The following is a 14,644-nucleotide window of genomic DNA, read 5'->3' on the forward strand; positions in this document are numbered from 1 at the left end:
TGGACTGGTGTTTGGCTGGCAGTGTGTTGCAGTAGCCAACAGCAAATCAATATGTACACTCTCAGCCAAGCCCCACTCCACACACAATGGCATCATTTTTTATTTTATTTTTAACAGAGGAACCCCTAACTAAGTAGAAAGAATTACAAAACTACAAACACAAAAGCTCTAACTAAGAACATGACAGAAATGCTAACCATGAAACTGAACACATGAAAATACAAAACAGACATGAGTTTACACTCATGGTTGTTCCCAGAAATTCTTCTGGTTGTGGTAATTCTTAAAACAACCACCGACACACAGCCCAGGCTTTGAAGGACAATCTGGGCAGTACATTCGAGTCTCCCTCCGGATACCTCTTCGAAAACACACTCTACATTTCTTAGCTGGAAAGTCTTTTTTGGGTGTGGGAGGAATGTGCTCAGCAAAGTGGCGATCTTTCAATCTAGCCACATCCTCCACCACTGCTTCTCTAGGAACTCTGGCCTGTTCCACCACAATAAGGCTCTCTATCACTGACTCCTGAAATTTCACAAATGTCATCTTTGACTCTGGAGACCTATCCCTAAACACTATAAAAGCATTGAAGGTTGCTAAGTGGAAGAGGTGAAGTGCTAACTTCTTATACCAAACGTAAGACTTACGAATAGCAGTATAAGGTTCCAACCTCTGGTCAACTCTATCTACACCTCCCATGTGCTTATTATAATCTAAAATGCACACAGGTTTGCGCACTTCAGCAACCTGGCCCCAAACAGTCACGGGGGAAGTACTCTCATCATGGATGGTACTTAGCATGTAGAAATCTCTTGTCTGAAAATTTCAAAGCTAGCAGCTCCTCGTTCCGCAAGGCACAGCAGTGTCCCCTCTCAAGTTTTTTTACAGACAAGCTCCCTTGGATAGCCTTTCCGGTTAGAACGGATTGTGCCACAAGCAACTGTGTCCACTCTAAACAATTCCTTGAACAACTGCACACCAGTGTAGAAGTTATCTACATACAAATGGTGACCTTTGTTGAACAGTCATCTACCAAGATCCCACACAATTTTCTCAGTAACTCCAAAAGTGGGAGGACAACCAGGGGGGTCAATATTGGAATCCCTACCAGTGTACACACGGAAACTATACACATATCCTGTTCTACTTTCAGACAGCATATACAATTTAATTCCATATCGTGCCCTTTTGCTAGGAATGTACTGCCTAAAAACCAAACAACCATTGAAGAGGACCAAAGACTCGTCCACACTTAACTCTTTGCCTGGAACATAGACCTCCGAAAACCGATCTACAAAATGATCAAGGACAGGCCTAATCTTAAAAAGACGGTCAGAATCTGGGTGATCTCGTGGCAAGGCTAATGCATTGTCAACAATATGCAGCATCCTAAGAAGAAGCAAATACCGATTACGACTCATGGTCGCAGGAAATATAGCTGTTGCCATCCACGGACTAGTAGACCAATAAGAAGCCAGTGACGGCTTCCTTATCAACCCCATCAAAAAAGTCAAACCCAAAAACTTTTTTATCTCCTCCAAATTTGTGGGAATCCACTGGGCAGCTCTAGAGTGTGGCCTAAGTCTAGCAGCGTTGTCCCTCAAATGCTGCTCCGCATACAAATTAGTCTGCTCAACAATCTCTTCTAAAAACATATCATCCATGAATAACTCAAAGAAATTGATAGGCAAAAAGTTCTCTGTATTGGCGTTACACCCCGGGAGACCAGTAAAGGCAGGCAACTCTGGCTGCTCCATGTTTGGGGCAACCCAGACATCAGGTCTTATAACGGGAAACCTTTCAGCCCCAGGTTGCTGCACTATTGGCACATCAATGTCCTCCTCTAAAACAGGCCCTTCATCTGCACTGAGTGTGGCTTCAGCATCAGAAGATTCCCATCCAACAGAAACATCACTGCCAGAATCTCTGACTTCCTCCTCTGCCTCAGATGCAGAGTCCGTCTCATATTCATGATCAGACTGTGACTCAAAAAGCATACCAACCACCTGCTGAGCGGTCATCCTGTGGCTAGCCATGATCTCTCCTGCTAAAATTAACTGGACAAATTCACCACCAACAACCAGCACTGTGTAAGACAAGTAACAAAGTGTAGCTTTGTTAGTAATAGTTATAAACTCAAAAACTATACCGCTCACTTGCCTGAAAAAGCTTGATTCACCAGCAACTACACAGCAATCACCAAAGATATCCCACTAAAAAGAAAGAAAGAAAGGCAAATTAGAAATAAGACAAAACAAATATCATTGTGCACAAACCTAAGGACAATTTCACACACAATCCTGCATTTAGTACACCCCCTACAAACATGTCATTCATGCATGGCAACAATACTCCTTTGGAGTAAATTGTTTTTACTTACCTAAAACATGCAACTGTGCAAACTGCAGGTCAACCACTGCCAAAACCGCAAGGAGCCACAGAAAATAAAGCAAAAGCTTTGAACTAGAACAAAAAGGAGGAAAACATTTTTTTATCACAAATGCAAAGACTTCTTCAGTTGACAAACACCCCACCATCAAACATTTAGAAATTGGTGCCCAAGTGGATTCTGCCATAGGGGCAGATGGGCCTACTAAAAAACTAGGCCTGTCTGCCCCAAGGAAGCCAGAAAATACCTTTAGTAGTGTGTCCCCATGGAGAGCGACCCTTGCCAAAGGGGACAGCCCTCAAACAAAAAAAACAAAAAAACACACACAACACTATCCCTAGTGCCTAAGTGGCTTCTGCCCCCCTTGGGGGCAGGTGGGCCTACAAAAATAGGCCCATCTGCCCCCAGGGGTTGCAGAAATGGCCAACAGGTCAATGCCCCCCTTGGGGGGGCGCCCGTGACCAAGGGGACGCCCCCCCCCACAAAAATAAACAAATAAAAAAAATCCCTGGCGTTCTAGTGGTTTCTGCCCCCTTGGGGGCAGATCAGCCTAAAAATAATAGGCTGATCTGTCTCCAAGGGGTGCAGAAATGGCCTGGGTACATGTGCCCCCAAAGTGGGGGCGGCTCTTGCCCAAGGCCCCCCCCATCCACTAACACACACACACACACACACACACAAACACACTATCCCTGGTGTCTAAGTGGCTTCTTCCCCCCTTGGGGGCAGGTGGGCCTAAAAGAATAGGCCCATCGGCCCCCAGGGGGGGCAGAAATGGCCAACAGGTCAATGCCCCCCTTGGGGGGGCGCCCTGTGCCCAAGGGGACGCCCCCCCACAAAAATAAACACATACAAAAAAATCCCTGCCGTTCTAGTGGTTTCTGCCCCCCTTGGGGCAGATCAGCCTAAAAATAATAGGCTGATCTGCCCCCAAGGGGGGCAGAAATGGCCCTAAAAGACATGCCCCCCAAAAGGGAGCAACCCTTGCCCAAGGGGACGCTCCCATCCACTACACACACAATCCCTGGTGCCTAAGTGGCTTCTGCGCCCCTTGGGGGCAGATGGACCTAAAAAAAATAGGCCGATCTGCCCCCAAGGGGGGCAGAAAAGACCAACAGTTCTCTGCCCCCTTGGGGGGGCCGCCCCTTGCCCAAGGGGGCACCCCCCCACATAAATACACATATAAATAAAAATCCCTGGTGATCTAGTGTTTTCTGCCCCCCTTGGGGGCAGATCTGCCTAAAAAGTAGGCCAATCTGCCCCCAAGGGGGGCAGAAATGGCTGTAAATAATTGCCCCCTAAAGGGGAGCGACCATTGCCCAAGGGGCCGCTCCCCGCGTGCCAGCAACAGTAGGGAAAAACAAAAAAAAATAATCCCTGGTGTCTAGTGGGCATTCCTGCTGCCCGATCGCAATGCGATCGGGCAGCAGGAATGCTCAAAGAGACACCGGGGGAAAGGAAAAGCCTTTCCTTTCCCCCGGTGCCTCTTTGGCCCAAACTCCCCACCCACCAGGAAGAGGAACTCACCTCTTCTCTGAACGCCGCACAGGAAGCAAATGGCTTCCTGTGCGGCGAGATCCCCATAATGAAGTCAGCGTGCGATTGCACGCTGACGTCATTATGGGGGGTGGGGGGGTCGGGGTGGAAAGGGAAGGTCTTTCCCTTCCATCCGTGACTTTGGGGGGTGGGGGGAAGCACACAGAGGGAGCGAGAGCGCTCCCTCTGGGCTGTGTGCCGAGGACGTAGTGGTTACGTCCTCGGCACAGCAGCACTGTGCCGAAGGACGTAACCACTACGTCCTCGGCACAGAAGGGGTTAAAAACCAGTCACACACATGGTGGTCTGCTGTCCCCAGCAACCCACCATCCCTGTGAGTGTGGCCATTCCCAAAAGGGTCTCACCTTTCAACTCACCTCATGAATATTGATGAGGTAGGTCATCTGTGACCCCATTGTGAATTGCTAAATGTCTTTGAGACATTTGTACATTTCATTTTATGAGTCTCTAATTGTGACTTGCAAAAAGTCACAATTAGAGACTCCCAAAATTAAATGGACATACATCTGGCCCTATGTGTATGCATGGTGGGACATTGCTACTGCTCTGCATGGTAGGTGCTGACTCCTAATGGCAACACTACATTTTGTCTGAATGGGAAGTCTGTACATACTGGTGAGGCAGAAATGGGCATGTGTACTGCATGATACCTACACATGCACCACTGGGTCTGACTGCGCAATGCTTGTGACACACATGGAAAGGGATAGCAGAGAAAACTCATTGGGGGACCACAACCTACATCTCATGTGGAACGGGGGGATCACGTGGCACATGCCAGGAAGGAGAATGACACAACAATGTCTCATGATGATGCATGTACAATTTGGAGGAGGCCAAAAAGGGACTTGACAAAGGGATACCAGTAAACAGTTAACCACCACAAATCATGGTACATATGGTGAAAGTTAGGCTAGAGTGGGTGGGACCACTAATGTGGGATTCAGATGTAGGGACTTGCCCCCAATCACTACACCACTATAATGTGGGGTGAGGCCCTAACAATAGATGTCCGTAACAAAACAGCATGTAGTCCCACTGGATATGGACATACATGATTGACCTGTCATAGCCATGTGAGAAAGAATGTAAGAATTGGGTAGGATCAGTGTGTGCCATTTACTTGTGTACCTGGACTCAAAATGGGGGGAGGTCCGAAAAGTCTGAGGAGGTCTGAACACATACAGTGGCGTGGGCCTGAGTCATATGATGTGGAACACTCTGCAGATCAATAATTCACATCAGGATGTCATGTGGGGAATGTAAGTGAGTCAAATTACACAGTAGTACAGAAGGCCATCCCTTCAGATCTGGCACACTGTACCTGTGAGAACAATCCCTTAGCAATGCAAATCTAGGAAAAATGTGCATCAATACCCATGACCAACATGTCTACAACACATCACTGTCCACCTCTGGGGCCCATGAATGAGGAATGATGCAATGTGGTGCTGCAAAACAGCTCGCTGTGCTGCCTAATTTAGAAAGTACATGGATACATGGTAGTTACAAATATGCAACACATACCTGTACTTTCCTACATGATAGTGTACTGCCTGCTTCCTAGCACCAACACAGGCACCCTTGACCATGGTATAGGGGTGCCTGCATTGCAGGGATGAATGCACATTTGCAGAAAAGGACATGTACTTGAACTAGAACAATCATGAATGTGGACTTACACTTACTATGTGTGCTTCTGAATGCGGCAAACGTTGAAATATGAAAAAATGTAAACCAAAATGTCTAATCTCTCTTTTGTACTACTGCAGTGCCATCCCTGAGGTTGGATAGGAATCTGACTCATTTCCAGTTATCTAAATCTGGGAATGTGTCACATTCCTATGGGTGTTGCAGGGGAACACCCACAGCAACACCCAAGGAACTCACCTTGTATGCAGTGTAATGAGTAAAAGGGGTACAGAATTACAGGGTCACACAACTTAGTGGGGTGTGATTGTAAATTATGGGCCTGAACACTGTTCCACTGGAGCATAAAAGACACTCCAGTTGTGCAGTGTGCTGCTAGGACCTTTGAAAATAGTCCTTCAAATTGCTTTCTTGGAAACCATAGGGCTCATTTACTAAGAAGTGGTGCAGCATGGCGCTGTGCCAAATTTGGCAGCGCTACGCTGAGTCACTTCAGCAATGCAGGGATGTGCCGCATTTACTACATTACAGCACATCACTGTGCTTTCCCTAGTGCTGGCACTAACATTAGCTGCCTAGAGCCAACACAGGCACCCTGGCACCATAGTGCAAGGGTGCTTGCATTGCAATTCATTATTTTTTATGTGCAGGAAGTTATCTCTTCCTACACATAAATACTCAATAATGGCAATTTGCTAATGCTATGTGTGCTGCACAATGCAGCATACATAGAAGTAGCAAATCACCATTATTTAATTATTGTTTCTGTGCAGGAAGGGACTCCTTCTGGCACATAAACAATCATTATTGGTGTTTTGCTCTATCTATGTGTGCTGCAGAATGCAGCACACATAGGAAAAGCAAAAACTAGGAGAAATAAATGTACTTCTCGTTGTGCCATGCTAACGCCAACCCTGCGGTTTTGGCGCTGCCTCAGGTTTAAGAATCTTCATAAATCTGGAGGCAGCATCAAAATATAATGGGTGCTGCAGTGGAACACCCACAGAAACAATAACTGCACACCTCTTTCACACAGAGTGATCCATGTAAAGGGGCCATATTTACAAAAAGTGGCTTAAAGCCGCTGTGTAAATATGGGGCAGGGCATTGTGCCACCGGAACATCAGTAAAAGTAATGTTCCGGTGGTGCAATGCCCTTGTAAATTATGGCCTTTGCTTGTAAACCTGATTACTCAACTTAACATTTAACAGAGATCAATATTAACTTACCTCCATTTAATTACAGAGGATGACACCGTACCTCCTGGCCAGCCGTCTGTCCTGACTTCTCCCATAATAGAGATGACCAGCTACAAACCATACATACAGATACCCTCCAGGAATTCCTGTGTGGCATCCAGACACCATCTCCGGTCGCAGGGAGGCTAGACAGCACTGTGCAGCCTTCACATGATCCACCCAACAGACAACATGTACCACTTGCCAGCTTAATCACAGCCCTGGACTTCCAGGACCCAGCACTAACATTCAAAAAAACCCCGGTAGGAGTCAAGGGTAAGCTGGCTGATATGGTGCAGGTGGGAATGGGGACTGTGGAGGGCACCCTAGAGGCAGCCCTGAGGTGCCTCAGTACAAATGAAGACAATTTGTCTTACATACAAGACACTGACTCTCTGCACCCTGGCCTCCAGCAGTCCCTGTCTGACATTGCTGGTGTCATGAGGCTGAGGCATAAGCAAATGCCCATCCCAAGAGTCACCAGTGATTTTACCAACAGGCTGGGGGGCAATACAAAATGTCTTGGAATCCAAGGAGCAGGACTCCCTCTTTGCAACCTTTGGTGCCCTTCACTGTACCGTTGCTGCAGTTTTACAGACCCTGCAGGTCCTCCTTGCTGCTATGCTGCCTCATGTATTCCCACAGGTGAGAGCAACTGTGGACACAGCATCTGTATCTTGAGCCCCTGATATGTATGTTCCTCCCTCTCCTTCAGCAATGATGCACATTTAGGGGGTCATTATGACCCTGGCGGAAGGCGGAGAACCGGCGGTAAGACCGCCAACAGGCTGGCGGTCTTACTTTGTGGAATTATGACCATGGCGGTTACCGCCATGGTCATCCGCCGGTTCTCCGTTCCGCCCGCCAGGGCGGAGACGACTGCCAGGCTGGATACCTGGGTCTCCAGCCCGGCGGCCGTCACTATACCGCCGGCGGTATTTTGACCCGGCTTACCGCCGTGAATTTCCAGCGGTTTGAACCGCCATGAATCCATGGCGGTAAGCACTATCAGTGCCAGGGAATTCCTTCCCTGGCACTGATAGGGGTCTCCCCCACCCCGACTCCATCCCCTACCCCCCACCACCCCTGCCACCCCCCAAAGGTGGCAGGGCACCCCTCCCCACCCCGACCCCCAACACCACATCACCCATATCCACACGACACACATGCAGGCACCACCTACACACTTACACGCACACACGCCGACATACATGCCTACATCCACACACACAGTCAGACACGCACACCCACATACACGCACACATCCATACAGACATACCCACAGACATACACACACTCATTCCCATACACACAATACCCCCTCAAGCATACACACACTCACACACCCCCTCTACATACACACACGCACACCCCCATGCACCCACACAACACACAACACCCCCCCACCCCCCTCCCCTCACGGACGATCAACTTACCTGGTCCGACGATCCTCCGGGAGGGGATGGGAGCCATGGGGCAGCTCTGCCGACACCACACCACCAACAGAACACCGACACGGCGAATCACAGGACGTGATTGACTGGGCAGTGTTCTGTTGGCGTGGCGGTGAAGGTGGAGCAACCTCCACTTCCCCACCTCCCGCCAGTATGGCTGTTGGCGGCTCTCCGTCCGTAAAAGGATGGAGAGCTGCCAACGGTCACAATAGGCCGAGCAGCAAACCGCCACCACTGGCGGTCTTCCGCACGGCGGTCCCTCGGCGGTCTTTACAAAAGACCGCAGAGGTCAAAATGACCCCCTTAAATCTGTGAGGGGCAGGCATAAGTGTATGAGTAATTAAGTCATGAGTTAGGGTGATGCAAAAAACAACAACATTCCACCAATACATTCACCAAGTAGTCCCAACACTCAGCAAATGCACTGTAATACCTGTTATGGGATGTTTATCACTTAACATCAAGATTGGCACTTGCAATCTTCAATGCTGTTGGTAGATGACCAATAGGACCCTATTGCCAACATGTCCATAGGCAATACATCTTGACACGCATATCAAAATACTGCTTGCAAAGCCAAAGGCATGTCCACAACATAACCTGTGCAGACATGCTAAATCCTAGTCAGAAACCATGATGGAGACCATAAGGTAGAAAACAACAATTTTAATAAGGCTAAACTAAAACTCCCTAAACTACCTAACTTAACTATCCTAACCTAACCTAAACTACCTTATTCTATTCCATCTACAACAAACGTAACTTATTTTAACATATCCTATACATTTAACGCCACATGACAACACCTACTACACCTATACAGAAATTAACTAAACATTTAGGCCTAAACAAATATATTTTTTGTGTTTTTTTTTAAATGGTGTTTTATTTTGTAATACACACCCCTAAAACATTACCCACCCAAACTACCTGAAACATGAAACCCTTAACAAAAAGCACTATGTCCTACAACTAAACTGTACTACACTACTTTACCTAACCGTATCTTAAAACCCCAGCAATAAAAACAACTATATACAAGGGGAAGGGAGGTAAGTCTAAATTGGGCCAGCCAGCTCCTCAGGGCTTGCAGACTGCTGCCTTGATTACACAGAGCATCCCCATCATTTGCACATGTTTATGTTCCATGTTGGACATATGTAATTTTAGGTCTGCCACCTCCTGGCGCCTTTCCAGCTCAAAATCTGCCCACTGGACTTGTGGTGGGGCTGGGACAGTCGGTGGTATAGTGGAGGGTGATGGATCTGCCCCTGCAAGTCCACCCCTGTTGGTGGCCGAACCTTGCCATGGCGGTGTTCGTGGCAGTGTCTGAATCCCTTGTGGGTGCCCCTTGGGGGAAGGTACTCCATGACCCCAATGGATATTCTCTCGTACATTTTGCCCATCTTTCTAAATGTCTTCTTCACCTGGCAGATGTGGGTGTATCGGTCCTTGCGTTTTTCAAAGGCATGCCTCTGGGATAGGCTCATGTTACCTGAGTAAACAGTAAGAATACTTGCCAGACAAAGTTTTATTTTCAAATGAACATCAAGCATGTCACATAAACACAATCAGCAATCATCACATGATGCACATCACATATCGTCTCTATATCAATTATGTTCCAGTTACCAAGCCTAAGCTACTGTCACACACTGGCAATGCCCGTCTTAAGACATCTGTGAATTACCATATCTTCATTGACTGTGGTTATGTTAAATGTTGTATTGTGACCATGACAATGAACATCCATCATGGTGCATTGTTCATCAATGTCCCTTCTGCATAGTCCATTGCCCTTGAATCTATTGTCATTTATCAAAATCATCTGAGCAAGGACTGTGATTCAGATGTCATGTCTAACAACATTATGGGCCTGATATGGCAATGACACATATCTGGACACACTGCTACATGGAATCTACATGTGCCAGGTATCATGGTGAATATGAGGGTGAATAGTACACTCACATAACCCACAGATGCATAAAACTACTCCCATTTCTACTCATGCCAGTACATGAAGGGCCATGCCATGACTCCTAGCATACTCCCTGACTAAGTGGATGGGCCCCGCCATGCAGCCCACTGCCTGTACCTATGTGTCAAAATTCAAGTCACAGTGGTGCACACCCGCACTTAGTTCAGCCATTTGATCGGAAGGTGCATGCATGCCCTACATTGCATCTGCACAGGGATCTTGGAACAACAATGGCAAATGCAGATCATTGTATGAACCTGTTTGCATTACATCCTGTAGTCTATCAGGGACGGCACTATTGGTCAAATCAACAGCAGTTCCAAATGCGTTACGTTGACTGTCCTGTTCATTATAGGGCTTGTATTACATAGTTCTCAGTTCTGGGCATACATGGTTTACTATAGTGTTTGTTTGGCACACAAAGCAGAAACATGTTTTATAACCCCACATTGCCAGCCTTCATAGATGTGTTGTGGTCTGTACCTTGGGCACATGTTCTCACTGTCAGCACTGTTTTTGGAATCATACACAATCTGCCTCATTTCCTAGGCCCTATCCACACACTGCGCCATTGGGGCATCTTTTATATATAGGCTCCAGTGGCGCTGTGTGGCAATCCATATTTAGAAGGCCATGCCATAGCTAATGTGGGCTCCTTTCTCACATGAAACAGAACAAACGGGGCATTCCAGGGGTGTTGATGTATGAGTTCCAACAAAACGCCCAAAGAATGTCAAGGAATCTAATGCATTCCTAGAGGACAGAAATGCCCCATATCTTGAAGATACCAAGCATTTCTGTCCTTTCCAGGTGGCGCAGGGCAGACCATTAGGACCAGACTGTGCCACAGGTCTTGGAAATAAGTCCCCATGTGTGGGCTAACCAGACACATCAGACATGGATTGCAAGTGAGTAACAACAGCCTATCTATATAACTGAAAATCTTTTCTCAGGTAAACAGTGCCTTGCCATGTTCACTCATGAGTCCACTACCACATATGTCAACAGATCCTGGCATTGTGGTCATTTCTCTTTGCTCATACTAGCAAATGTATGGGCTCTCAGTGATCACAATTGGGACCTCCTTGACATTAGTCAGATGCAATGCACATCCAGGGGTGAACCTCACCCCTACTGTCCATATACAGGCATAGCCTATTGGGTTTGACTTGTATAAATGCACTTTGTCCATGGCATTGTAAGCAGCATACACCATCACACACAATCCTTGCAAGAGCCATTACACATACAGCATGACACTCACTGGTTGCATTGCGGTCATGGAAGCTGTCCACCTCTCCTTTTGTGTATGGCTAGGGTCCACCTGCAAAACATAACATGAAACATAGCACTGTGAATGTTATACAACAAACACTGTGGTCAGATATTGCACATTACACATGACTTTCAATTGTGCATAAAGGCATTATGGTTCTGACAACTCAATTAGGCTATTGGACATATCTTGATGTCATACATTGGTAGGCCAGGCTGACATGTGCACATATGTGATGTTACCATACATATATGTCTCAGGTACATTGTTTACGGATTTTAAATGGCTTACTAGCCCAAGGTTTTTCAAGGCAAGCTGAGTATTATGGCACTCAGAACCTACATGACTAATAGCACATACTCAGCCATGAGTTCAATACTCCAGTCTCACTCTTTTCATCACATGAGCATGGGTATGCAAACTACAACAGCTGTTAGACATCCATGTCCCCTCCTTTGACAGACATCCTTAGATGTAATTGCTGTATGGCCAAAGACAACGCCCATGCATTTTTTCTCTATCAGCAAAACATTACATTCTTTTTTTCAGGTATGTACATATGTGTGACATATGCATGTGTTTGGCATACCACAAGTTATAACTGTAGGAAAGTACCATATTTCTTGGCATGTTACCATAGTTTGTGGTCTAATGTGTGTGTTGTCAGTAGTGCTTAACTGTGTCACTGAAGTTCTGCTAACCAGAACTGCAGTGCTTATGCTCACTCTGCTTCCAAATTAGTCACTATAGTTTAGTGACTTCATTTACCAATTCCAATTGGCACACTGGACCCCCCTTATAAGTCCCTAGTATATGGTACCTAGGTACCCAGGGCATTGGGGTTCCAGGAGATCCTTTTGGACTGCAGTATTTCTTTGCCACCCATAAGGAGCTCAGACAAACTGTTGGAGAATGGGTTATTGGTAAGGGCAGGTAAGTACCTACACTTAGCAATAGGCCACTAACCTCCACTTAGGTCCAGTTAGGTCTCAGTAAATTAAACCCAGCTCAACCCTTGGTAGCTTGGCAACGAGCAACAAGGCTTAACTTAGGAGACAGAGTGTTAAGCATTCAAATATCACAAAACAGTAATTAAATAAAACACAGGAAACAGTTTAAAAATCCATTAATAAAAATAGATTATATTTATTAAAATGACACAAAACAAATAAAATCGGATAAGGGGAACTGGAGATATTAATTTTTAAAGAATTATTACTTTCTAGTGCATAGAAACAAAAAGTGCCAATCTGGTCATCTGGTCGCACCTCGACCAGGGCAAAGTCAAAGTTTAAGGCCGACTGTGATGGAGCCCGGCTCGGCTACAGCTCGTGTGAGGTCTTGGTCAAAAGTTTATCTTAGGACTCAGTCAATCCGACCTCCTGGAACTCTTCCTCGGATACGCGTCGCGGGAGCCCTCGGTGGAGATTTTTACCTTCGGACTTAGTCGTTTTCTTGAGGTGAAAATCCTTCAACCGGGCAAAACCTGGATCATGATCCGACGTCCTTGGAGCCCTCCTCGGATACGCTGGCTGGGAGGTCCCGGTCAACTTCCTACATTCGGACATAGACCCTCATTACAAACCTGGTGGTAAATTCTGCTTACCGCCGTGCAGAAGACCGCCAAGACACTGCTGCTGCGGCGGAATACCGCTACAGCTATTACGACCTACAGCTCGGAATCCGCCAAAATCCAGACACCCGCATAAGTCCGCCACACCAAAGGTCAGTGATAAATTGGCGATAACATAACCTTCACCGCCAACAGGAATATGCCCACACTATCACGACACACGAATCTACGTGGCGGTCTTTCAACTGCTGTATTCAATTGGCGGTACACACCGCCGCACTCAAAATACACACACATTTACAAAACACACCTGATACACATACACACACCACTCCCACACACCCAATTCAATATAAAACACATACCTACATCACCCACAAACCCTTATGACCAGAATTGCGATAGAAGGCGAGAGAGAGAGACACCACCAAAAACAAAACTAGCATCCACAGGCACACAACATCATCACTCACACAACATCCACACGCCTCAGACAACACACACAAACACATCCCCTCACACATCACAACTGACACCACCTCACACATTACCCACACCACATAATGGCACCTCAACGACACCCCAGGTTCTCTGAGGATGAGCTCAGGGTCATGGTGGAGGAAATCGTCCGGGTAGAGCCACAGCTATTCGGATCACAGGTGCAGCACACCTCCATAGCTAGGAAGATGGAGCTATGGTGCAGAAACGTCGACAGGGTCAACGCAGTGGGACAGCACACCAGAACACGGGATGACATCAGAAAGAGGTGGAACTACCTACGGGGGAAAGTGCATTCCGTGGTCTCAAGACACCAGATTGCAGTACAGAGGACTGGCGGTGGACCCCCACCTGCTCCCCCACAACTAACAACATGTGAGGAGCAATTCTTGGCAATACTGCATCCTGAGGGCCTTGCAGGAGTAGCAGGAGGAATGGACTCTGGCAAGGCAACTCTTAACTATAATATCCCCCACCCTACCAGCATGCCATCAAATGCCCACACCCTCACCCCCATCACTCCAACACCTCAAATATGTCCCACTATCACAACCCACACATCCCAACACCAAGCCCTGCATGCAACACCAAAGCATGGACACCCATCCCCAAAGCATGTCCACAACAGATACCCACACAGACCCCAAACCAAATATCACACAAGGACCTAGACAAGAATGCAAACACTGGAGTACAGGGTCACTCACCCATTACACACGATGGCACACACAGATGCAATAATCATGCCTTTACACCCATGCAGGACCCCTACCCAAAGTCACCGGGCAGGAGGTTACAGACATGTCCAGTCCCCCCACAGAAGAGGTCAACAGTGATGACAGCATCTCTGCACAACTGGATCAAGATGACCAGCCCGGCCCATCAGGGACTTCAGGACAGTCGGTTCCCCTGACACTGGCACAAGCCACCACAGAGTCTCCCCCCTCAGGAAACACCAGCACATCACCCACCCTGCGGGCCTATCCCTCTGTCCCCAGGACACGTCAAGCAGCAGTGTGTCCACCAC

The sequence above is a fragment of the Pleurodeles waltl genome, chromosome 2_2 (genome assembly GCF_031143425.1).
Source record: "Pleurodeles waltl isolate 20211129_DDA chromosome 2_2, aPleWal1.hap1.20221129, whole genome shotgun sequence".
Classification (NCBI taxonomy): domain Eukaryota; kingdom Metazoa; phylum Chordata; class Amphibia; order Caudata; family Salamandridae; genus Pleurodeles; species Pleurodeles waltl.